Source organism: Ambystoma mexicanum, chromosome 10 (genome assembly GCF_040938575.1).
Source record: "Ambystoma mexicanum isolate Mex_15411 chromosome 10, UKY_AmexF1_1, whole genome shotgun sequence".
NCBI classification, from domain to species: Eukaryota; Metazoa; Chordata; class Amphibia; order Caudata; family Ambystomatidae; genus Ambystoma; species Ambystoma mexicanum.
The window spans coordinates 337,684,838-337,712,014 of record NC_090932.1 but is presented as its reverse complement, the minus strand read 5'-3'; the positions used below and the strand labels follow the sequence as shown (position 1 = coordinate 337,712,014).

Sequence of the window (27,177 nt, the reverse complement as noted above, 5' to 3'; positions counted from 1 at the left end):
CTCCGACCTCCGAATAAATTGTAGTAAGTTAGAGCTTTTCCCCCTCACGGACACTACCAGCCCACCTCAGGACCTTCAGGGTTTCAAGTGGGCCCCAGAGACCATACAATACTTAGGGGTGATAATTGCACGACACAGTCTCTCGCTATATGACCATAACTGCGCGGTATATATATGACAGTTTGTGAGCTACGCTTGCAAGATGGACCCATCTACCCATCACAATTGCTGGAAAAATTGCACTTCTGAAAATGATCATACTTCCTAAACTTCTGTACTTGTTTCTTAATTTGCCACTGTGGCCTCGGAAGGCACTTTTCCAGGAATTAGAAAGCGAAACCTGCAGATTTGTCTGGCACTCGGCACAGTGTGGCTTAAATGGGAAACTCTAACACAGCCATTCGATAGGGGTGGGTTTGCTGCACCTAATTTCCAGCTGTACTGTTTGGCTGCACTGGTTCGGGAACAGCATCTCCCCACCCCCTCAAGTACAGCTTGAGACACTCTCGGCGGGCGACAGATCTGCGTTCACCGATTCTCCCAATAGGGTTTGCAGACTATTGCGCTTCGACCCGGCTTGTGTCACAGCACTGGCCTGGCTTAAAATTGAGGGAGATGGGCGTCACAGCTCCATACCATGAGAACTTCCCCCTCTGGAATTGCGTTCCCTCCCTACCGGAGGTAGACCCCCCCCGGCTCCCGCAGTGTTTGGATGAGACATGGATTCTGCACATTGGGATCATTGTTCTTATGGAGCAAACTTTATCCAGACCTCTGATATTCCTGAATTGGTGCGAGGCAAGACCTCGCAATGGCTGCAATATGCGGGCCTACGCAAGGCGTGCAAAAAAGCTGTGGGATTGCATCCCAGTCGAACGTGAAAAAAATACTTGAGGGTTGTGGCAACTCCAGGTGACAATCGGCATGTGCCATCATTATACTGTCTGATCCAAACCCATTCCAATACATCGTACTACAATGTATGGACTAGATGGGCTCAAGACCTCCAGTTAGAGGTGAGCAACAATCTCTGGTCCGATGTGTATGCAAACAAACAGGGTGTCATACAATTCCCAATTTAAGCGCGTGCCTGGCACCAGTCTGCAAGAGCTTGGAAAGGTTAGGGACAGCATACACCATTCAGCAGGCAGAGTTCTTTGCCCCATCCTCATTTTCTGTAAAAGATTAAACATGTTATCCTTGCAAGACAATACTCTTGGCCTTAATTGCCTAGAGGGGTGAATTTAAATCTGGTGTGAGCGCGATTACGGGTACCCGTATAATTAAGGAGCACCCCTGTAAGTTGGGATACCTTTCACAGTTATCACTACATCCCTGGTCGACTTAATCTGTTCTCCAAGGATGGCACTGGGGCATTCCAATTCCCTTAGGATAGAGAAGATTGCTCTAGTACTCGAGCTGTTTTTTTTTTATTCTTTCATTAAATGTATCTTTTTTGGTTTGACTGATTTCCTTTTTGTGCATCTGGTTAGATTGTACAAACCTTAAGCACTAAAATATTACTAAACATTTAGAAGAAAAGGTTGAAGTAAGGAAAAAAGAAACTTTAAATAGTAAAATTCATCATATTACATAGGCAGCAATTAAAACGTATAGTTAAAAAAGAATGCAATGGGGTCAATCATTCAATTGCCTCTGTTCAATTAATTTCAATGCCACCTTACAAACATGGAATGCTGCAGCAGTTATAACAGAGTTTGCTCCAAATAAGGTTGCCCAGAATTGTTCCAATTCAATGCTTTCAGGCCCGTTTACCAGTGAGCCATAGCCTCTTGTATATTGTGATTGGCGGGCCGGACACACGGTCAACACATGCTATTATGAGTGCTACTAATTCCGCTGCCTGCGCTGAAAAACGCGAAGGCAATCTCGCATTTACTATCGTTTCTGCTGTACCGTCTGCTTTTAATGTCACCACTACTGCCCTTGTATGTCTCTCCCCTGTTGCCTGATCTATTGTCGATGACCTCTCAATATAAAGCACGTCTCTCCCTTGAAGAGGCTTCTTCCCCATCTTGGGAATGTCATCGTACTGTTCCATGTATGTAGTACAGTTGTGTACATAGTCTCCTTCCTCTACTGTTTCTGCTATAAATGTCGCTAGGTTTACAGTCCTGCATTTTACCATTTTGATTGCCAAATTCGAGATAATCACCTTGTATCCAGAGGCTCTTTGTGTAGTCAACGTACTATTGGGCCTTTCGAGTATAGCGAAGAGGGTGTGCTCCATGTAAAGTATGGTACTACACACCACAGTAAATCTCGCCGACTTCTCTACCACAAATGTGGCAGCAGCCAGAGCATGCTAACAAAGGTAATGTCCACTCATCACTGGGTCTAAATGTCCCCTATAATAAGCCAAGGGATTGTATTCTAGGGTAGTCTTCAATGCGAGTACCGCCGTCAAACCCTACTCTGCTGGAGTGTGCGACAGTAAGAATTTGTCATAATAATCTGAAATCCCTAGCACTGGAGCTGTGCATATTGCTTTCTTCAGCTCTTCGGATAAGTCAGCCATTTTGCGATCGCTGAACAAATTGTCATTCCCGTTCTGGGCTTCCTTGAGTCCACTTAACAAAGGTCTTGTGTATGTGCTACAATCAAAAACCCATGCTCTTTAGTAATTACAAAGGCATAGAAACTGCTGCATCTTCCTCATAGTTGGCATCGGCATTCTGCGGATCTCCTCTGCCCTTTCTGTCATAACCCTTCGCCCGTCCTGAGATATCAATTGTCCTAGGTGTAGAACTTTTGGCAATATTGTAATTTTGCCTTGTCCATCTTGTATTGCTTTTCTGCCAGTACTGTCAATAAATACACAGTCATTTTGACAATAGTCTTCTATCTTGCTGCAAATCAGGATTTCATCAACGTCTTGTATGATGGTGCTCTCTGTATGTTGCCTAGATCCATTAAGAGGACCCTATTAAAGACAGACGGTGACTCAATACCCTTGTGGTAACCTTGTATTTTTGTACTTCCGGTTTCTAAATAGGAAGGATGCCAGATCTTGTGATTTTTCGTGAAGTGGTATAGAAAAGGCAGCATTCATCAAGTCTATCGCTGCACAGAATTGGCACTGGATTGGGAATTATGGAAATTCTGCCTCTACTATCTGGTTCAAAATGTGCAAGTCCCGGATAAAATGCCACGACCACAACCCCGTGTCCCCTGTCACCTTCTTCACAGAGTACACAGCTGTGTTACACTGCGACTGAAGGAACTAATATTCCCTGCTTCACCAATGCAGCAATTTTCTCATAAATGCCCTTGTCTGCTTCCCTTGATAAGGATACTGTCTTGCCCTTGGTAGGATAGCCCCTGGTTGGAGCATTATCTTTACTGCTCCAATCCCTTTTAATAACCTCACGTCATAGGGACTAGTGGTCCATAAGATACTGGGTGCCCCAAGTCTTCTTCGAGAAATGGTGGAGGTTGCTTTTGCAACACTGTCATTCTCTGTGGTACTTGCCTATAATGAATTCCCACCCAATGTGGAACGTTCATGTCAAATATCACTTTGTTGTCTGATCGAACGTCTTGAAATAATAGTTCCTCATCTGTCATGTCACTCAGTCTGTACCCTTCCCCTACCGTAATCACTGTCCTCCACAATCATCCTGTGTCGTCTGACCCATACAATATTATTGTCTCGCCTCTCACTATAGCTGCCTCGATTTATATTGGATTACTTTTTCTTCCTTCTCGTCTAAGGGAATCTCTGAGCTAAATACAAATGTAAATAATTGTTTGCATGTTGCAAGGCTATCACCGCGCTTGAAACTAATATTCCTCAAGGATGAGGAACATTAGTTCCAAGCCCGGTGATAGCCTTGCAACATGCAAACAATTATTGTCATTATAGGATGAATCTTTTGTGGAGGATTCTCAGTTTGTGAGACTCCCGCAGCTGGATGTTTTACACCTGTCAATTATAATAATTGAATAGGCCGGGTGAATAGCGCACAGGACCAAGTATCTATCCACTACAAGTCAATTAGTCTAAATACAAATGTATTTGGTATTCATAACAGCCTCCACTGTATCCCTGGAATCCATGCGATTAATAGTTCAACGTATACTGGCACCCCCCTTTGTAACTATAATTCATCAGTAAAAGAAACCAAATCCTATGCCCCAGAACATCCCTGCGCATTCATGATAATGCCTGACACTTGACCTATCACCCCTGTATCCACGAGAAAGGAAAACGTTTTGTCACCTATGGTCACCCCTATAGGTGGCTCCTCAGCCGGATTGGGTGGAACTGATAGGATCGAACACATCAGGTCTGTCTGTGGGCTGTCCTATTGTGGATATAGTGACATCCCCGTAAATGAATTGCCACCTACGACAGTCCTCCTCGCAGTTTTCGTATAGGAGTCTGCATCTGCACCCTGGAGTGCGCATGTGTTGTTGCTATGGTGCTCTGTTGGATTGGTGCTTGTTGCGACTGCTGCATGTGCCCTTATGTCTGTAATGCATGTGTCATAGGCCGATATTGTTGCGTTTGCATGTCCCGGGTATGCATCTGTTGTGGTGCATATGCCTGTGCTTGCATGTCTTGCGTGTGCATCTGTTGTGGTGTATATATCTACGCGGGCATGTGGTCCGTTTTGCTCAGTCTGGTACATGGGTTGTTGTTGCATTCCCCGGTTTTGATAGATCGGTCCTCTATCCCTGAACACTCAGGCTACGTAAATACAAGAGGGTACCTCACATAGAGAACCTCGAGAAACCCTTATTCAGGTGGCCAACAAAAAGCTGATCTGCTCATATCCCAACTCTAGAGGTGAAAGAGCGAAAAAGGCTCACTGGGATGGGGGAGCCCGAGATTGTACTAGGGGGAATAACCCAAGGGAACACTGTATTGTATCGAAGGAGAGGACGAGACCCAGAAACCTTCGTAGGCTGTATTACATCTGCCTCCCTTGCTTCCAGTAGATCTCTCCTGGCCTAACCAGACGTCTCCTACATATCTGGTAAACACCCTAGGAGCACGAACCTCAGATTCAAAAAACCACATCTCAGAGAAATCCTGGTTTCCCGCTTTCTACCTGAATACTCCCAACCAGTCTTCTTCCCATCCCTCTGATTTTCTACACTGCCAGCCTGCTCAAATAAAACACTACCATTCCCACAATCCCCTCTATTTCACGATCCTAGTTACTCCCGTTTGATTCACAAACAATCCTACTCATTTCAAAACCCCTCCAAAACCCACCCTTCCAAATTCACCAAAAACCCCTCTAATACAAGGGTTATAATTCCATATAGCACTGTTTGCCCATCCTACCCCGTAGAACAATCCTCTAACCCCACTTTTCCGACCCAAACACCTTTTTGCCCCATGAAAGACAACAGACTCAGAGCGGTTTACCTGACATGTCACACAAGGGTCAGGCAATTAACCAGAATCAAGTGAGAACTAATCAAGTTGCACTCCTAATTTTTACACAAGAGTATTCTTAAAGGCATATCCAATTGTGTTACATCAGATGTAATCCTTTGCTCTTAGGCATTGGCTGTAGGGTAAGTTCTGTTTTAGATGTAACGGATGAAAACTAGCGAAGTGTAAAGTACTATTAGCTTCTGTTGGTTTTCTATAGATCTCGGTTGCAAATGAGTTGTCCATTCTTTTAATGTTCACACCTAGAAAATGGATCTGTGGATTACCAATTTCCAGTGTAAATTTGATCTTCTCATGGGAGCCATTCAAATAGCTGAAAAATGGTTGTAAATCTTCCTGTGATCCATGCCAGATACCGAAAATATCGTCTATGAATCGCTTCCAGAAGAGCAAGTTCTTTTTGTACGGTTCTTTGTTCAGAATATATGTTTTTTCAAAATGATACATGAAAATGTTTGCATATGCTGGAGCTACTGAAGCTCATTGATGTGCCTGGGATCTGGAGATAAAACTTGTATTTAAAGCGGAAGTAATTATTGTAAAGGATGATGTTGATTACTTCAATCGCAACGTCCTTATGTATAGTGATGTCACCATGTTGTAACAAAAACCATTCCAGAGCTGCAATGCCTTCTGCGTGGGGAATTGACATATAAAGGCTGTACAGGAGACTGACAACTCTCTCTTTGTGATGAACAGCCAACATTTTGGAACAATGGAATCTTGTCCATAGGTAATTTACTTATAACATAAAAATGTCAATATATTGATCATTGATGAACGTGAGGATATTTCTAAATGGTTACTACTGGTTACCACTGTATGATTTGCTTAAAGTTTAAATTTATCTCAACTTAACGAGATACTCGACAATAGGATATATATGGTTCCTCCATGAAGTTTTTGCTATTGAAAATTATACAATTTTCTTTTTGAACTATTGGGACTAATTTGCATCTACTTTAATATTATGTCTTCCAGATTACTTTAAGAAAAATTATGCAAATTGCCCCTGAAGAAAGTGAATTATTTCACGAAACGCATTGGGCTTCTAATAAATCAATGGATTTTTTCTAAAAATACTTAACTGTGTCAATGTGTATTGATATATGTCGCAAAGCAAATTACCTACATTTATGTACAAATCAATTTATTGAATCATTTACCTAACAAATCAAGCATATAATGACTCCTCACAGAGCCACCCATAGAGTGCAGAGGACGGGAGTTCCCACATTTGGGAACTTGATCTATTAATTAACCAGAATCACACACACCTGACGGCCCTTTACTGTCCCCAGAGGGATAAAAGGTGGAGCAAGAGAGCACAGTAGAGCAAGGCAGACCGCACGATGAAGACAGCTATCCAGTTCAAGAGGAGAAGAAAGGCGGCTAACATCGAGAGGTTGACGAGGAGAGACCCAACGTTGCCCTTTTCGACAAAAACCCCACGAAACCTCTGCAGAAGGAATCGTAAGACCAAGAACAATAGCCCAAGTGTGTTGCAATAGATGTCAGCGGTACACGCAACAGATCAAGGCTGATAAGTTGGAGTGAAGGAGACTCCTGCTACAGTGGTACCAGCCTTGACTCCAGTTATGAGGAAAGCCAAGCGGTTCATCAAAGCCAGTGAGTCAAAGGGAGAGCCTATAAGAACCAGGCTGTGGTGAATGAAAGTCGTAAAGTGGCATATTGAGAGACTCTCAAAGGAACTGTAAAAGTTTTATGGGAGACCAGCTGCGGAGGGAACCAGCACCACATGGGTGCTAACTCGATAGACTATGCTCAATCCTACGTTGAACGAAACTACAGATACCAAAAAGCCATAGGAAAACCGCCAAGACAGGTCAAAGTGTTCATACAGGAGGTCTGACAAAATCCCTGTACAGTCGAAAGCCTTTGACTCAAGAACAGTAGAGAAAGCAAGGAAAGTGAATCCCGTATCATGAGAAAGCAAGGGAAGTGAATCCAGCAAGCATTGAAAGTAAAGGCAAAGAAGCAGTGTCAAGAGTGAACCCGGCGAGAGGGATGCCAGAAAAGGGGGGCAAAGACCAAAGTTCCCAGAAACCATGTGCAGACAAGAGTGAACCTGGCAGAGGGCTGTCCACTATGAACTGTTTGAAAAGACATTGTGAATTAAGGGGAGTGAATCCCGCTAAAGAGAGAGAGAGTGATAGTGAACCTGGTGGAGGGAGGCTGAAAGATTTGAGAAGGGTCAGCACCCAGAAGAGGGGGACCCAGAGAGGGGCAAAAGTCTAAAGTCCCAAGAAACATTGTGTTGACAAACGTGAACCCGGCAGAAGGATGTCCACGAAGAACTGTGTTAAAAGACATTAAGATTTGTGAATGGAGGAAAAGCCATAGTAAATCCGGTGGAGGGAGGCTCAAAGTAAAGAGGGCTCAGCGCCTGGAAGAGGGCGACCCAGAGGTGAAGAATCCTCACCCTGAGTGAAACCAACTTTCATATTGAAGAAGGAACTTTTGTTTTTGTTATTTCAATACGTCAGGTTCTCGAAGGCAAGAGACTTTCAAGTGAAACAAGACTTTGCCATCAACGGCTACGATAGCTGCAAACAGAAATGTCTTGTGCTGGGAGAAGCTCGAGACTGGGCTGTGCTCCAGGATCCCAATTTACCCCGTGCTTAAAATGTGGGGAAGGGAGACTACAGCTACCGCATCCTGACATATTTGTGAACAGTTCTTGGTTTTCTTAAAAATCATCCCACACACTTTTTGTATTAGTTGTAAGGTATGGCAATAGGTTTTTTTAGTATAGGCCCTTTTTAATTGACAATGCCACTAGGTTTGCCTTATTTTCATTTGATGGTCGATGCTTACTCCCATCTTAGATTTAGGTTTAGATTAGGCATTTTCCCAATCTTCATACAGTTTAATGAACACCCTTGAACTGTGATCACTTGTATCCGTCTTTACTGTTGCCACCATGAGTTCCTTACAGCTATCAGTCCTTGTCGTCCGCAAAACCAATATACTATGGGACCCCAATGGCATTTGCTGTCCCCCTTGAAACTCTTCTGTGTTCTGCTGCATTGGGTGTCCAAACCGTCTTCCCCGAACCATCCCTTCTTATCTTTTTGACCACTGGTTCATATCCCCTCGTCCTGTGAAATCTCCCCCTGCCATCTGTGGCCTGTTCTGCACAGGCTCTGCAACTACTCCTTCCCCGCTTGTTAGCACCAGCCCATCCATAGTATATTTGGCGAATTATTTTCTGCACTAATTTTGCTTCCTCCCATTTCCTCTCCTCCTGCTTTTTTCTCACATTCACTTGCATTAATCTGCAATAGTGCATTATGGTTAGCGGGATCTCTACCCACGGTTTAGCCTCCATTCCCAATAGCTTCTTAAGTTGCTTTTGCACTTGGTCTGGTAGCCCCATACATAATATATGATAAAATAACCCTACTGTTTTGTCCCACAGTGCCCCCATCTCAAGACGCCATCTCTCTTGAATTTGTTGAATGTATTTAAGTGGGTCTTCGGCCTCACACATTTTGCGTGCCATAATCACTTATATTCAAAGTGTCTGGGTATTGCACCATTCGCCATATGGCCACTCGACAGTTATTGAACGGCACACCATTGAGTGCCGTGTTTTGTGCCATCAATCCAGGAAACCCTGCACTTTTCCATACATCGTCAGCTAGCTCCACAAGAATGGCCGAGGATAGGCTTTTCATGGCTCCCATCGCTCATGTCGTCCCTGCTGTCAGTCTTTCTATCTCATAGATCCACTTTCCAGCCCGAGCCGTCAACAACGGTAGCTTGCATTTTAAATTGTCTTTGTCCATTTGCTGCCATGGAATATATTGAAGCCACCCACCTACCTTCTCCAATAATGGGAACTGCATTAGTCTCCCTCCTCCGTCCTGTCCCCCTATGTCTTAAGTGGCTAGGCACAACCTTGCCATCCTTGTGCTTTTCCGTCCCGGCTGGGCCCTAAGCCACTGCGCCTATGGAGTGATATCATCTGTGTCTCGGGCCCCCCATGGGACACGACAGTCATCCTTCGATGTCTTCCTCTTCTCCGGTCCGGCCTTCCTCATTTCCCCATACCATGTCTCTGTCTAGGCTCACTTCTGCAGAGCGGTTGAAGTGTTCATCTTCATCGTCCTCACTCCCCTGTCAGTCTTCGTCTGACCCATGGCTCCCATGCTACTGGCCCTGTCCCCCTGTCTGTCATCACTGAAAGCAGAATCCTTTTAATTATGCTGTCCAGCTGTTTTCCCTTTGCTCGATCTGTAACTTCACATTCCCCTCTCGCCGAGGGTTCAGCGCTCCCATTTTCTTGTGGGGCAGCCGAGCTGCTTCTCCTGCTCCTATAGAGTTCCCCTATCCTGCTCCGTATACCTTCCCCATCCTCATCATTTACATGTTACAAGTCCTTCTTCATTCCTACTCCCTTGGTAGAGTGCCTGCTCTCGTCCCAGTCTCTTTCATTTCTGCGTTCTTCCTCTTGCTTGCTTCAGCGTTCTTTAAACGATCCGCTCGACTTCTAACCTCCTTTTTTCCTTCTTTAGCTGAACTGGTCTCTCCTGCTCTTCTTCTGCCCTACTCTTTGTCATGACTTCTACCTCTGTTTTCTTCTCTCTTGCACTTCTGTTCGCTCTTTCCTTTTGTAATCTTTCAGTTTCCTCTTCTTCCCTCTCCCTCCTATGCACTTCCTCCATTATCTCGGCCCATTTTGTAGCTTCCTCCTCCTGCTCTACTTTACTGGGCACTGCTTTTTTCACATTCCCCGTTTTGCAACTGGTTTGAGCAATATCTGTCCACCTATCCATTCACTGTGGTCACGTGTGTGTCTTACTGTTGATACTGTATTCGTTTGACGCTACTAACTCTTGGTCCGTAGCAAGTCCTGTCTTCCCTGCATCATTCTCCTGTAATTTCACTTGCATCTCGCTGTGCTCTTTGCGTTCGCTGCTACTGTCTTGCTTTCAAGTGCATCTCTGCTACTATACGCTGGTGGCGCAAAAGTAGGATTTGTGTATCCTGCAGCTGCTTCTTTATTCTTTCATGGGTTAAAACCCCTCACTCTCTCTTGCTGTGTCTGCGTCTACTGTTTGAGGAGGAGGGAGGGGTGCAAGGGCTGTTCACTCTCCACATCCCGATGGATCAGCATCCAATGTCGCCGAGTCAAATCCCAACATATTCCAAAATTTTAGTATGGGGAATCGGTTGCTTAATTTACTCCCCTTATATGCTGCCTGTAGATAAGTGACCATTTGCTGCTGCACACATTTGGAAAAAATTCCATCTTTGGGTCATGGCTTTGCCAACTTGCCACTGTGTCGCGAGTCCATTCTGCGCTATACTTGCGTATTTTGTCTTGATTCCGCGGAAGGGACTTGCATAAGTGTTGGAGAGGCGTATACCCATTGTGTTACTTTAAACAATACTTTGTCAAATACTTAATTGACCTCAAATTGAGGTTTTCAACATAGCCAATTTTAGTCAATACAATAGAACGTATCTTATCTCAGCCTCTGCAGCTCAACACCATAAACACAGGTGTGCTCCGGCAACCGCCCCTTCACGGCTCTCAGTCCTGAAAGGTTAACTTACAATGTCACTTGCACGCTCCGCCCCAATGGCACAACACTGGTTCTCATCCACAATCGACAAATTGGCTACCGAACTTCACCACATTTAGTAATCTTCAAATCCTATTAACTCACCTCATCGGTGACGTCACCACTACCATAGAGAAACAACACAAGATATACACGGCCGCCTTCCTTCTTCGTCTAACAGGGTACACCAACCAATCTTGTGGTTCCTCTTCTGTAGCATCATCTTACAGGATTACTTCTCAGAGAGAAACTTAAGAAACCACCTCCTGCAATATAAGGTAACCTTTTCCTCTAACCAATATATGCAGGTAAACCACCATATACCTTTATTTTCAATGTTTTTCTTCTTCCGCAAGCTAAGCGGACTGTCTAAGCATACCGCCCAACAAACAGGTGTCCTTACACCACCCCACATTTGCTGTATTGTCATGAACTTCAGATCACGCCCCTTTTGGACCTCCTGGTCCTTGTCTCAACGGGGCTTACATTCCGTACTACTTCCAACATGGCCGTCCAGAGCTGAAGCCCTTGCTCGCTCCATGCGCTGAACGCGGCGTGATCTATTTATAGACCGCGGCTCCGCGCGTCTCAATGCTATTGCAGAGTAGCCTCAGACGTGTGTTCGTAGCTCGCGGTATTGTTTCCTTTGTCCCAGTGCTATTACCCCGCTCCTGACCCTTTCTCCCTTCCTGATTCCGAGCATTACTAGCTTTTCCCAGACTCCCGGATTCCTGGACTCTGCGTTTCCGGAACTAAACGCAACCTGGAACCAGATGAGACTCGAGCAGCACTGTTCAAGACCAGGAGCATTCGCAAGAAGGCAGCAATCGAAGACACCAGCAAACACCGGACCGAGGTGAGAAGGTGGGGTGGAGGGGACCCCTTGACAGTTTGAGACGCCACCTGATCGAACCTAAAAACGAGATGGAAGCCGCCGTGCAGGACTTAATGCGACGCATGCAAGAATTATCAACCGAGGTCCAAAATCTTAAGGCGGAAAACGCCGCGCTCAAACAATTGGTCTTATCCCGGGATTCTGCTACAAAGGAGGGTGCCCTGTTGGGCGGTATTGTTGACAAGTATGATGGTTCGGCAAAAACACTTTGTGGATTCCTGGATTCATGCCTGGTCCACTTTACCTTTAAGCCTCATTATTTCTCGATTCCTAGGGCTAAGGTGGGTTTCATCATATCCCACCTTTCCGGCAACGCCCCTTGTTAACTCTGGCGATGCTCTCCTAGATGACTATGATGGGTTCATACAGGCCCTTAAAGGCATGTTTGACCGTCCAGAGCAGGTCTATACTGCCCAAGAACGCTTGCTGGACTTTCAACAGGGCTCTCAAGACATGCTCACTTATGTGACCAGATTTAAACAATTGGCTAAGGAAGCAGACTGGTCCTCTGAAGATAGTTTTACCCTGTTCAGGAGAGGCCTGAACGATGAGATCAAGGATGAACTGGCCAGGGTGGCTCGACCAAATTCATTCCAAGCACTGATGGACCAGGCCTTGCAAATAGACTTCAGCCTTCCTTTCCTGGATGCGAAAAAGAAGAAATCCAGGGGAAACCCACCCAAGATGTCCTTTGAGAGCACAGCCAGAACGGACACAAACCCAAGCCCAGCCCCAGACACAGAACCCACGCAAATTGGAGCCTTTTGTGGACCCATATAACCTCAAGAAAGGTTGAGAAGGATTCATACGGGTTTGTGTATGTATTGTGCTTCAGGCAAACATTTGGTCAGGGAATGTCCTCTGGCACCTCCTCGGCGTTCGGGAAACGCCAGCTCCCGATCTTAAATGGAGCAGCGATTCGGGAGAGAGGTTTGCTCCACATCAATTCCATCCTTGAACTCTCCTGGCCAAAACAAACTGGTCGTTCTCCAGGCATTTCTTTCACCCTCAAAGAGTAAGATCTGCCCCATTCTGGCCTTGGTTGACTGTGGAGCTATGGGAATCTTCATAGATCAGGAATGGGTTGTCAGTCATCAAATCCCATATGAGGCACGAAGCACCATGCAGCCTGTGGAAGCCATCGATGGAAGACCCCTCAGTTCAGGGCCCATAAGCCTACAGACCAAGGAAATCCAGCTCTCAATAAACCACCATCAAGAGCTAAATCAGATTCAATATCATTAAGTCCGCCCACTACCCCATGGTATTGGGTATGCCCTGGTTACAAAAACACAATCCGTATATAAACTCAACAGCAGAATCACTATTCCTAGGCTTGGAGTTTTGTATGTCTCATTGTCTATCCCTGGAACTTCCTTTAACACCCCCTGAGGAACCATCTAAGGAGCAAGAAACTCCACTCATGGTTTCCAATATAATACAGGTTTCGGAGGCCTACCAAGGATTCGTCGATGTCTTTTCCAATGCCATAGTCCAGGCCTTACCTCCACACAGACCCGAAGACTGCGCAATTGAAACGGAACCCTCGGCAGTGATCCCTTTCGGTAGGATGTTTATCCTTTCCGAACCTGAGAAAAAGGCCCTCAAAGAATATCTGGATACAAACCTTGAAAACAGTACCATAAGACCTTCAAAGTCACCAGCAGGCGCATCATTGTTCTTTGTTCCTAAGAAAGACACCCAGGAACTTAGACCTCGTCTCGATTATCGTGGCCTAAATCAATGCACTCTTAAGGACCGATACCCACTACCCTTGATATCGGATATCCTGGAAGCCGTGAGAGATGCAGTAATATTCACTAAATTGGATCTCCGGGGTGCCTACCATTTGATCTGTATCCGGGAAGGAGACGAGTGGAAGACCGCCCTTAGAACACCGTTTGGCCACTACGAGTACCTGGTCATGCCCTTTGGACTAGCCAATGCCCCAGCAGTATTCCAACGTTTTATGGATAGGGTGTTCTCTGAAATGTTGTTTCTCTTTGTCATTGTATACCTGGAAGACATATTGATTTTTTCCAAGGACCCTCTGAAGCATGAAGGACATGTAAAAGGCAGTTCTACAACGACTCCGGGAACATCACCTCTTAGCCAAGCCTGAAAAATGTTTGTTTCACGTTACCTCTGTGCAATATCTGGGATTTATCCTTAGTCCAGAGGGGATTGGCATGGATCCTTCAAAAGTAAAAGGCCATTTTCGCATGGCCTACTCCCACGTCCGTGAAACAAATCCAATCCTTCCTAGGACTAGCCAATTTCTATCGAAAGTTCATAGCCACCTTTTCCGAGATTGTACAACCTATAGTGGCTCTGCTAAAGAAGGATACCCCTTTGTCTGGTCAACATTACAAGAAACTGCATTCCAGCGTTTGAAGACCGAGTTTACACAAGCCCCTATTTCGGCTCAACCCGATACAAGTCGACCCTTTTTAGTGGAAACGGATGCCTCTAATTACGCTATAGGAGCAGCATTGAAGCAGAAAATGGAGGAGGACTTGGAACACCCCGTTGGTTATCTTTCAAGAACCTTAACGCCGAGTGAAACACACTACTCCGTCCTGGAAAAGGAACTGTTAGCCATTCGCCAAGCCTTCACTGAATGGCGACACCTACTTCTGGGAGCCAGACATCCTGTCCAAGTCCGTACTGATCATCGAAACCTTCAGATTCTACAGTCACTGGAGTGCAGGAACAGTTGTCAGGCACGTTGGGCCTACTTTTTTGCCCAGTATCAGTTCCACATTACTCATGTTCCTGGATCACAGATCCTGATCGCTGACGCCTTGTCTCGCCGTCCTGACTACATGACCACTGAAGATAAGGCATATCCTAAAATGTTTTCTCCCACGATCTTCGTAGCCCAAGCAGTTAATCTCCTGGAAAAAGTCCGATCGCAAGCCCAATCCTCGGAAATATGGAAGGACATTTCAAGAAGAAACCAGTGGAAATTAAGAGCCAAGGAAGGCTACTTATTCAAGGACAATGCACTGCTCATTCCTACACAGAAGTTACAGCAAAAAATAATAAACCTTTGTCATGACACACTCCATTCCGTGCACCGAGGTATCACCAACACCCTCCGTTTTATACAGAGACAGTTCTGGTGGCCTAAAATGAAGTCTGACGTACAGCAATACATCCAGGCTTGTATGACCTGTGCCCAAAATAAACATGATAACAAAAGACCGGCGGGTCTTCTTCTGCAGCCCACTCTACCCTCTAAACCATGGGAAATCATCGCTACAGACTTCATAGTGGAGTTACCACCTTCCCGAGGATATACTATCATCATGGTCACCATAGATTGTTTACCCATATGGCCCATTTTACGCCACTGATGAAACTACCCTCCTCTTCAGAGATAGCTGGAATATTTCTGGAACACATATTCTGACTACATGGGCTTCCTTCCAAGAACGTATCTGACCGGGATCCCCAATACATTTCACAATTCTGGAAACATCTGTCGGGTTCTAGGAATCCAACGTGCCCTCTCATCGGGATATCACCCCCAAACCAACAGAGCCACAGAACGTGCAAATCAGAACCTGGTACAATATCTCCGATGTTTCGCCACCAAGGTCCAGGATGACTGGTCTCTCCTGATACCCATTGCGGAATTCACTTACAACAACTCCGAACACTCAGCGCTACAGACCAGCCCCTTTTATTGTAGTCAGGGGTTCCATCCATCGGTTTTACCCTCGGTTCTTCCTTACCCTACATCAGTACCTACTGTTGACTCCTGGATCGAAACTCTTATCAACATTCACCTGGAGGCTAACGAACACTTGGAGAAAGCCAGATTACAGACCAAGAGGTATGCGGATTCCAAGAGAAGACCAGGTCCTTCCTATACGGTCAGTGACCAAGTGTGGTTGTCATCAAAACTACTCCCCGACACCTATGACCAAACAAGCTGGCTCCCCGCTACTATGGTCCAGGTAGAAGTGGGGCCATCTTCACTACCTAGTGGAGTGGAAAGGATATCCTCCCAGCGAAAGGACCTGGGAACCTGTTTCAAATATCAAGGCTCCTCGGTTGCTCAGAAGATTTCACCTAATACACCCGGGCAAACCTGGAGGAAAAGGCATTCGGAGGAGGCATGCTGTCATGAACTTCAGATCACGCCCCTTTTGGACCTCCTGGTCCTTGTCTCAACGAGGCTTACATTCTGTACTACTTCCAACATGGCCTTCCAGAGCTGAAGCCCTTGCTCGCTCCATGCGCTGAACGCGGCGTGATCTATTTATAGACCACGCCTTCCGCGGCTCCGCGCGTCTCAATGCTATTGCAGAGTAGCCTCAGACGTGTGTTCGTAGCTCGCGGTATTGTTTCCTTTGTCCCAGTGCTATTACCCCGCTCCTGACCCTTTCTCCCTTCCTGATTCCGAGCATTACTAGCTTTTCCCAGACTCCCGGATTCCTGGACTCTGCGTTTCCGGAACTAAACGCAACCTGGAACCAGATGAGACTCGAGCAGCACAAGAACTCCCAGCCACAAGAACAGAGGACTCAGCCATGGGGCAACGTTAGCAAATAAAGGTAACAGGGGAATCACACCAGAAAAACAAAGTTCATCTAGAGATTTCAGCTTCTAAGCATGTGTCACCCAGCTTTATTCTGGTTTGACGTCACAAATCCAGGTTCCCTCCCAGAAACCTAACAGACATTCATTTTGGTCAGTTTGGGTAGGTTATATATACAGAATGTACAGGTTACTTTCAGGATTGGTTAGCCATGTCCAGTGGCTCCTCCTACTAGCACCTGTATACAATGTTGCAGGGGTGCCAAAAGATCATTAGCCTTTGCAACAAATTATATCCCCACGAGAAAGGTGAATTTGGATAGGGCAGAATGTGTCCTCCCAGCCCAGGTACCCTAGACAGTTCTGAGACTGAACGTACCTCTACAAGAAAGAAGACGGAGGTGTGAAGCATTCCCTAATGTTGCTATTCTCCGATCACCCAAGCATGTGAGAGTGCAGTCAGTTAAACATACGTGGGCAACACTAGTTTTTTCTTTCTGGTTCTCTGGGAACTGTCTTCTCTGTCAGGGTCACGTGTGTTGGGGCCACAAAATTAAGCCCCTTCATCTGTAATTTTGAGGATTTTAGCCTCAATTTCTGCAAATAACTCACTATCTTAGTAGCTGGAATTTTCCTGCTTCCACTTCCTTGTCCTTGGCTGGGTGTCCTGTTTCTGGCCGCCTCAAGTGGCAGCGATCATGTTAGCTTGCCTGTGTTTCCCGAACCCGTCTCCATTCTTGTTCATTTCCGAGGCCTATAACTTCTATAGTGTTCATTATGGCTTCCCCATGTTAGTAGCAGTTAAGCGTAAGCAAGCTAAATATATGAATTATGTGCATCTTGCCGATTCAGCTTTGGCAAACGAGATGAATAGAGGGATATGTATGGGAGTTCGTCCTCTGCCTAAGTGGGTCATAAGCATGTGCATCGTGCCTATATGTAATAAACTAGTGCAGGTCTGTGTAGCTTCATAAACGGATGAATATGTGCTTCATGCATAAACTTGGCTACGTCGTGATGTCAGTGATGACGTAATTTGTTTCTGACTTCCCAGTCAGTCGACCATCGACTGATGTCAATTCCATGTCGTCCAAATCATCAATTGGGTATGGTCTGAACGGTTGTCTAAGGAAAAATCGCTTTTCACACCTGCGACACATTGATGATTGCGGTGATGGGATCAAGAGTGAGGCACCTCCATCGTTTCTCTGTCTTCGTGTCAAGAGTCGTGCGGGGGGCATGAGGGTCAGATTTGGCCCCTCATCTTTAACACCTCTGTTTTTCCAGAATTACTCCAAAAAATATAATTTCATTGCATAGAAAACATCCACAAGTGAAAACAGAAGCACTGTATTGACATAATGTTCATCAGACAGCATTAAAGGTTTGAGCAAGACCTTATCACATGACTTGGTAGCCTATCTTGGCTTATTTTGCTTATCAAGTTTCCTTCCAATAGCAACAAAATAACCTCCATTAATTTTTATGGATTTATTAGTTTGTATAAGAGATGGTTGAGCAGCATTTCTAGAAGGTCTATTCATTAAAATGGTGTAATGCTAATCACACAGCATACTTATGTCTAACCACTAGATATAATGTTGCAATTTTACAATTAAATCAGACGTAATATTCAATTTTTTTTTAATTGATTTAAAATGCTCACGCATTTTTTTTTACAATTTGTCTGAATTCCACGTCTCTCTTATTTTAGCTGCTCCCACTTTAGTTTATAATTTTGCAAAATCGATATGTTGCAAAAATTGCGTCACCGCAATTGTTTTGCTTGTCCTTTCACCCTCCATTAAAACGATTCCACCAGTCCTGTTCTTCATAGGAGTGCAAGTCCTTAAATAGATGAAACATATGGATACTGCTTTCCTTGGTGAGGCCCATGCAATTCAAAAGGAGATGTCTTAATGTTTCCTTAAAGTCAGTCCTCTCACAGAATCTGCATACATTTGTAGTTGAGATTCATCTAATTGCCCTTATTTCATTCGTCGTCAGAATATTGCGGCGTGCTCTCATAAAAGTTTGTTGTTATTGTTTGTTCGGGGAAATCCTCAGATATAGCCTTGTATCGTTTAACTTTCTGCTTAGCGGTGTTATATGGGCTGACAATTTATATGACCCCACTTTATCTATGTACAATCTAAGGTTTCCAATTTATTAGCCACTTTTGTTGGATTATTCATTAGTTCAGCTTCAGAGGATCCCATTTCCTCCAATGTTTAAATAATTTTCCGACGCCAAACCTTTAGTGTTTTAGAATTTGGATCGAAAATTTCTTTGTGGATGATGCCAAACATGTTAGAACGCTCTGGGACAATCACTTTCCTAAAGAGCATCAGTCTATTCCTCTCCACAATAGCTTGTAAGGATCCAATACATAATTCCCTTCTTATTAAAGCCATTGGCGTTGAGGGTGGTAGGTTCAATAGAAGTCTCCAAAAGTAACTTTCCAGTTTCAGCCACAGGCCCTACGATAAATTCAGAAAAGTCTCAGCCCCATATGTAAACGATGGAATCACCTTTGTCCGATAGTATTGGAGAATTGGTTTCAGTGAGAACCGACAGAATTTCCTCTCAATAGCCTTAGCTTGAGATGTTAACTTCTCTACTTTATCCCATTGATGTTGTTGCATGTTTGTTTCTATTGGGTCGTTGCTCATGATGACTCCCAAGTATTTAAACTCGGAGACCGTCTGGATTTTTACACCCTCCAAATGCCATGTAAATGTGATATTTGGTCTGGTGTTTTTTGCAGGGACATTATCTTAGTTTTAGTTGTGTTAATTTTCAAGTTGCTCTTTCCAATATACCAGCTCAGATTGTCCAGCTGTCTTTGCAGACCTATCAGTGTTTGATCTAATAATATTAGATTGTCTGCATACAACAGATGCAATATCACCTCTCCTTCCTTTTTTCGTGGATATGATCTCACTGCGTTTTCGGAGTCCTTGAAGTCCCATAAGTAAGCATTAAATAGCGTAGGAACCAGAGGACACCCCTGCTTGACCACTCTCGATGTTTGTATAGAGACTGACAACGTACCCTGTTGATTCAAGCGTACTGACAGGGACGTCTCTGTGTGTAAAGCTTGAATTTGTTCCAGTATATTTCTAGGACATTCTTTAACTTCCAGTTTCTCCCATAAAAGCTCCCGATTGACCTGATCCCCCTCCCAAACCCCTGTTTTTTTTTAAAAAACACTTATTTTAGTATACAAAACTAAACCCTTTAACATTAAAAAAAATGCATTCGAAATTTTTTTTGTCTAAACTTTGTATTCAGAGGTTTTGTCATTCGAAACTATTTTTTCAAAACTATGATGGGATACCCTAAATCGCACTGCCTTTCCTACTTTCTTCAACCGAGATTTTATCATAAATGTGATTGTGTCCATTGGAGTTTTTCACTGGGATCTTGACTTTATGTCTGCAGATGTTTAAGCATTGGTTGTAATCAACCACCATATCCTTTTGATATCTGATTCTTTTGGTGTATGTTTCAGTTAGCATTCTAACCTCTTTGCTTTCACTTTAAGTCTTATTCCTCCACGTGCTTCTTCGATCTCCATTCCCATCGTTTTTCATATTTCGTGTTGGGATTTCCAGTCAAATTCAAGCAGATTATGATCACTGTTCTTAGTGCAAATAACCTGAGTTTTGGTGATGTACATAAGGAATTTGCGAGTTACAAAGATGCGATCTAGCGTGGCTGAGAGCAAATTCTTTTCACAGGTTGGTATAAAGTTGTCGTCATCATCTTTCCGAAGGTGAAGATTATGTAAGTCTATTGCTTTCATTCATTTTGCCCATTTTATACCTCTTTTTATCGCGTGGGTCTTTGGGGTAGAGCTCATGTTACTCTGTTGTCCTTTTGGGTACTCTAAATTTATATCTCACATATAATCAAGTGGCAAAGTTGATCTGACTGAATGTTATTCATAAAACTATTTGCTTGTTTTAAGAACTGATCATCGCTTATCGCCAGTGGATTCCAATAGGAATTAATTATTATTATCATATCTTCAGCCTTAAATTTTGCTGGTTTTTGCGGTCTCCCTTCCCACTTAAGTTGTATAACTTGGAAGTATAGGGATGATTCTATCACCTTTGTTACTCGTAGTTCTTTGTTTGATCGAATCATAGTCAATAGACCCGATGAAGGTCGACCAGAAGAACCTTTTGCTGCCGGAGAAAGCTATGTCTCGTAGCCATCCATTGCTGGTTGGTCTCATAACCACGTTTCTTGGACACACAATACATTGAAATCTCCTAGGCAAACATCACTCTGTGTTAATAAATGTACGAAACCTCTAGTGTTCCATGAACCAAATTTCAGAGAGGTAAGGTTTCCCAGGAGCTCCTTAGGCGGACGATCTTCAAAACCCTCTCTCTGGATTTGCTCACTTCGATTACTCTGGTTCAATGCCTTTGAGATCTACTTTCATTTGTGTCCTTCTTTTGCTAGATTCAGTTCTTTTTCGTTATTTAAAAGGCGTCAGTCTTCGCTTTTAATATTCAATGTAAATGTTTCAGTCAACTTTTGAGAGTATAAAACCCTGATGAGCTTCAGAAAAAAGTCATACAGCTAAGGACGTGATCATCTGAGCTTTAATTTCTTTAACATTAATAAATGCTGGATGTCAAAATTATGGTGCACACATGTGCCTTTGCTAAGACAGCCTACTGCGGTTCTCAGCCGCAGGGCAGAGCATTGCACAGGGCAGGTTTAAAGGTCACATGTGCATCCCTGACAGCTGCTGGAACACAAACCTCCTGCAGGCAACGGTGGCTTATTAATCTTCTGCACTCTGATCTAAAGTATAATAATTGTATGCATTAGTCAGGCTTGTGGCACAAAAATCTTGAAATACGAGCCATGCCTAGTTCTGGCATGGCGACTGCTTAGAGCACACACTTATACAACCACAGCAATTTGCTATCACACTACTGTCAGCTCTGTGAGCATGACCGGCTATGACAGGACTGGTGTGAATTGGTGTCTGCTCTGGCAGTCCTCACTACAGACATGTGGAACAATAGCCACAATGCTGCCCCTTTGCTTGTCCTGTAGGAAGCCCAACACACTCCTCCAGGGCATAGGCACTTGTCCCAGGAGGTTGCCTTGAAACCGGTGCTTCAGAGGCAGCACAGACACAAAGCTCCTCTAACATCAGGGTGCTGACTAATGAGTCCCTTTGAGGTTAACAGGCATGAGACGTAGCCAGAAAGAAGAGGCAGGCAGGCAGAAGAGTCCCACCATCTTGATTTATGTTATGGCTTGCTTCCTTTTCCTGTCATGGGGCCTCCAACCTGAGGCTCCACACCAGCTTCAAGGGGAATAGTATGTGAGTGGCTGCTAGTGCGGCTTACAATTCTCCCCTGCTGTTCCTGTGGGAATCCACAATCTACCCTGTTGTCTCCCCTACTTTCTTCTTGTGTTTGTTGAGGGCGTTTTGTTTGGGTGAGACGTCATGACCTTTTGGGTCACTGTTTTTTTTTTCCTCCTGATCGCTCCAATTTTCTCTCATCTGCTGCCCTGTTCTGTTGACCAGTTCAAGTGATATAAGCAAACGCTGCTCATCAGAAAGTCTCTTTAGACAGGTTATCGCCTATGAACGCAGAAAATTGTATCTGTGGTGTAACTTGCAATCGATTGTTACAGATATCCACATAAGCCAAACCCTCCATTCAAGGGGATTGGAGGCCCTGTTTTTTCTTGAAGACTCACTGTGGTTTTGTTGAAGTAAAATACTTCATGGTAATTGACTGCCTAAATTACCTCGAGGCAGTAAAATAGGTAATTATATGTTGTGGATTAGGGGTATAGGGTGGTGGGTAAGGGTAGTGGAAAGGTTATGGTGGCCCCCATCCCCCATTAAAGAAGAACATTTTGAGAGATAATTTTGGCAAAGGAAATTGTTGAAACTATGGGGAATCATTTTGAAACATCACCCCCCCTTCTTGAGATGCTGTGCTGCTTTTAAGCTTTTTCTTCTCGGAAACAAGATGCCCCTTTATAACTAGGTCTTTTTTTTTGGTTGAACCTTTTTTCCAGTTATGTGCATGAAGGGCCATTGGCTGAATGTGGTTAAATAAAATAAAAAACTCAAGGAAGACTCTGAAGTTGTACGGCCAGACACATTAGCTTTGCTACTGCTTGTTGACTGCTGAAAGCTGGTACTCATTTCTGAGGGTCAAGAAATGATTGTATGGATTTAGATATGATTATTATTAAGGTTACATGAAACTTAACATAGGAAAATGACAAAATATATGTTTGACCTCATCCATGAAAGTAAATCTCGCAAAGCAATTGATACAAACACTCATGCCAAATTTAGCAAAGATTTATCAATGTTTTCATGATCAAATTGAATAATGAAAACAGTGCTTTTTGCATTGGGCCTTTTTATAACTAACCACAAAAGCTATACAAAACAAATACGGCATACAAGACCACACTACGACCAACAACAATAATATGTTCAGGACAAGCGAAACATGACAATGGAAAAAAGAAGAAAAAAACCCTCAAAGGAAACGTTATAATGATTATTGTTACTACCTTTAAAAAGTTGAAGTTGACAACATTTAGGAATTCCTAGCACGAAGACCATCACACTGAAAAATAAAAGTTATAGTGCAGCACTACTTCACAACAAATGCTTTAAATATGAGCTAACTCATATCCATGCTATAACTAAAGTGAGTCTTATAAAGTACCGGTTTAATATGTTGTGTGATGGACTGTTTGTATTGGGAAAAAAAAAACTTTAAACTTTAATTGGACTGAGTGCTAGTACCGTACCATTGGCATTCCTGACGTTTATCAACTATCTTTCCATGGTAATAATTACCCTAACTCTTTGAAAACTTTTCCTGCCCCCTACTGGATGAATATGGAACAGATGCAGAGGCATTGGTAAGTTTGCACATGATTTGGACATCATCCACATAATTGTAGAAAATGAGGTGTGCATGACTTATATACCTCCTCTCCTCACTTTGTGAGCATCATAAGTCCTGTGGGTGTTGACAAGTAATGGTGAAGGGCTGCATCCTTGCAGAACCCTACAGCTTTTCAGGGATGTATGGGGTGTGGGGTTTTCTATCCTGTGCAAGCAGCAGTATGTCATCCAATATAGCAAAGTGCCTTCTAGTCCAGTGCCTTCTAATCCAATGTCCACCAGTCTCTATGGCAACATCCTTCTTGCCTCCGTACTCAAGACCCTTCCTACTGAAGCACTCCTTTGCCTGACAATTATCAACAGTTCCCCAACTCAAGGTGCCTTCCCCTCGACAATCAAGACTGGACAAATCCTCCTGCTTCTCAAGAAACGAACACTGAACCCCAAGACCTCAGCAACTACCGCTTCATCACCCATCTTCCCATCCTAGGTAAGATCCTTGAGAAAGCAGTAGCCATGCAACACCTCCAGCACATCAAAGTCAACAACCTACTTCAGTCCTACCAATCTAGCATCAGCCGCAGCACAGAAACAACTACCATCAAGGTGATCGACTATGCCCTTAAAATCCTGGATTATGGCCATCCAGGCCTCCAGATTCTCCTTGACCTCTCAGAAGCATGTCACAGTAGACCACCACTCACGCATAATCAACATTGCTGCATGGGGAAGGGGGGGGGGGGATCAGCTAATTCGCCCTTAGATGGTTCAAATGGTACTTTGCTAATCGCCACCAATTTGTGCAAATGGTTTCATCCAGATCGCCAACGCTACCGATCACCATGGAATCCTGCAATGATACAGGAAACGACTTGGAACGCTCCTCGCTCCACATAACATCCACATCCAACAATAAGGAGATCTACCTCAAGATTCAAAGACATCCACAGTCTCAAGGCGTGCCTCTCATTGATCCAATCATGGATATCCAGTGCTTAACTGAAGGTCAACCCTTCCTAAACTGAATTAGTACTGTTTGTTTGTTTGTTTGTTTATTCATTTGTTAGGCGCACCAGACTCGTGAGTAAATGGGCAGAACAGTATGGAAATGCAAAGCTTACGAATATACACAGGATACAGTATTTACATAGTAACGAGAAATACAATATTTACATGATACAAGATATACATAATGTACAGAATAGAGGTGAAGACAGGGAATAGCCAATGTAGTTACAGAGATAAGCAATAGACACTGTGCAACGTATATCTATGCCAAAAATGGGTCCCTTCATGTAACACTTAGTCTCCCGGGTTGGTTACATTAAACAAGGTATTCAGAGTTAACGCAGTAGTACACTATTAATGCAGAAATGAAAGGTCTCTTGGATGTGGGCAGGTCACCAGTGGGTAATGGGAGACTAGGGGTCAGTAGTGATGATGTGTTTTATTACCTTTTTCCTGAAATGTAGCTAGGATTGGTCTGCTCTAAGATCCTGAGGCAGTGAATTCCAGAGTTTAGCTGCCTTGACAGTAAAACTATTGCCCCCGATAGTGGTGAGCTTATATTTGGGTATGGTCAGACAGTTAACATTCCCAGTTCTGGTAGGTCTGAGATAGATAAACTCCAGAGAAGAACCTATGAGGTAGCTGGGGATACTTTATTAAGGGCTTTGTAGGTCAAGGAGTGTGTTTTTAGTTGCATTTTGTTAGATGTGGATAACCATTTATGTTGGCGTCTCAAGGAGGAGATGTTAGTTTTCTTGTTTATGGCTAGGGCTGTTCTTAGGGTGTTGTTCTGAAGTGTTTGGAGCTTTTGGATGGTAGATTTATTGGCACCGCTGTATAAGGTATTACAGTAGTCAATTCTGGAGAGTATTAGAGCCCTCGCCAGGATCAGGCAGCTATTGTCAGAGAGGAATGGCTTGCAAGCTCTGAGTAGCTTACAGGTTACTACTGACCAATAAAACCGAACCTCCAGACATCCAGATCTGGCCCTCTTTGCACCTTGAGGGCTTCACACATCAGCTGGCCACATGCACCATTTAGGTCTTGTGGGTTCCACATCGACAGACAACTCTCCTTCAAACAGCACATAGCAAGGAAGACACAAGCAGATTGTTACCAACTTACTCTCCTGTGCAAAATCAAGCCCTTCCTCTCAGAAAACAACCTCAGGTCTGTTGTCCAAGCCTTGGTCCTCTCCCACTTGGGTGGTGGCAATGCCCTTTTGGAAGGCCTTACGGTGACTACCAAGATGGGTCCTGCACGGTGCAGCAAGACTCATCAAAAGACTCTGTAAATTCAACCACATCACCCCAACTCTCATCAAAATGCAGGCCCGTATCATCTTCAAATCCTGCTGCATCATCTAGAAGGCTGACACTCTGAAGTCCCCAAGCTACCTCAATGAGAAACTCAGCATCTCTGGAGGTGTACGATCGATGAGCAGTAATGACATGTGCAGAGTTTAACTTCATCAGTGCAGGAAGGAAAGAACCAGAAGACAGACCTTCTCTGTCTAAACCGCAAGACCCCGGAATCTCCTCCCTGGCAATATCAGACTTACCCCCTCGTTTGTACAGTTCAAGGAGGAGCTCAACGCCCTCCTCTTCAAAGAATGGCTCCTCCCCGACAACTAGGTCCACACTCCCTCCATTCCCCACCTTACATGAGAATGGGTGATCTGATTCCCACTGTTTCCTCCCCTAGTTGCTTGCAGATCCCTTGCTGATAGATGGTCCACCTTTTCCCCTCCCCTGTTAGCTCCCCACTCCTTGTTTCTCTGCTTCCTTCACCATGTTCTTTCCCCTCTGATTATACAGCGTTCATTTGATTCTCGAAGCTAGGTCTGCACTAAAATACCCTAACAATAATAATTTGGTGGCCTAAGTGAAAATCCAGGTGTCATCAATCTAGGGGGGGGCATATAATATCTATGTAGAAGATCGATTAAAAACGTCATGCAAACATTCTCCCACAGGTCGCGAGTACTGGACTAGCAAGAAGACATTTGGATAACAGGACTACCTTGACCTCGTTAATCCTCCACCTTCTACCTCACTGTGCATATGGTTCAGTTTTAGCGCACTTCAAGCATTCTTGAGGTGCATTAAATCTCGAGATCTGTCCTAATTGCAATGAAATGGAGGAAACAATACAGCACTTTTCTGTGCCCTGATTATGCAGCATTCCGTCTATTATATTTGTATCCTGTGTTGAGAAATAATCATATGCAATGATCTTTTGTAAACCAACTAAAGATAAAAATGTAGATTTAAGCTGTATCTAAATATATTCATAGGGCATGGCTAAGGCGATGACAAGGCTGGCAAGTTTGGACAACTAAGGAGGCAGAAGCTGACAGTTGCTGCGATACTAGTTTTTAATTCCTTGTATTGTATAGGTCATTGTCGATCATGCACTTCACATGATGTTATAATTATGTCTTTTATATTGCGTTGATGAATCGTACGTTTGATTAGCTACTAGTTGAAATGTCGAATAAAAGGTGATGTTGAGTGACTGTGGTAGATTTGTATCGTGCAGAATCCTGGGATGGGGGCATGAAATGATGCATCATACAAACACATTTATTATAATGGGAGATATGAAGGTACATACATCACAAAAACATGTAGCTTTTGTTCCATTCAAAATTAAGTGATAAGGTGCCAATTCCGACTCATCATCGCGCCACCTCTTTTGGACAGGTACACACCATTGCTTATTGAGATAAACTCAAAACCCTCACCACCACCACCCCCACTTTCCTTATGCCACCGGTCAC

At 44.0% G+C, this 27,177-nt stretch overlaps 1 protein-coding gene across 1 annotated transcript in view; it reads right to left on the bottom strand.

Moving 5' to 3' along the window:
• Window positions 1-27,177, bottom strand: part of LSM1 (LSM1 homolog, mRNA degradation associated) — a 246,565-nt gene that overhangs the window by 218,843 nt on the left and 545 nt on the right. The window lies entirely within an intron of this gene.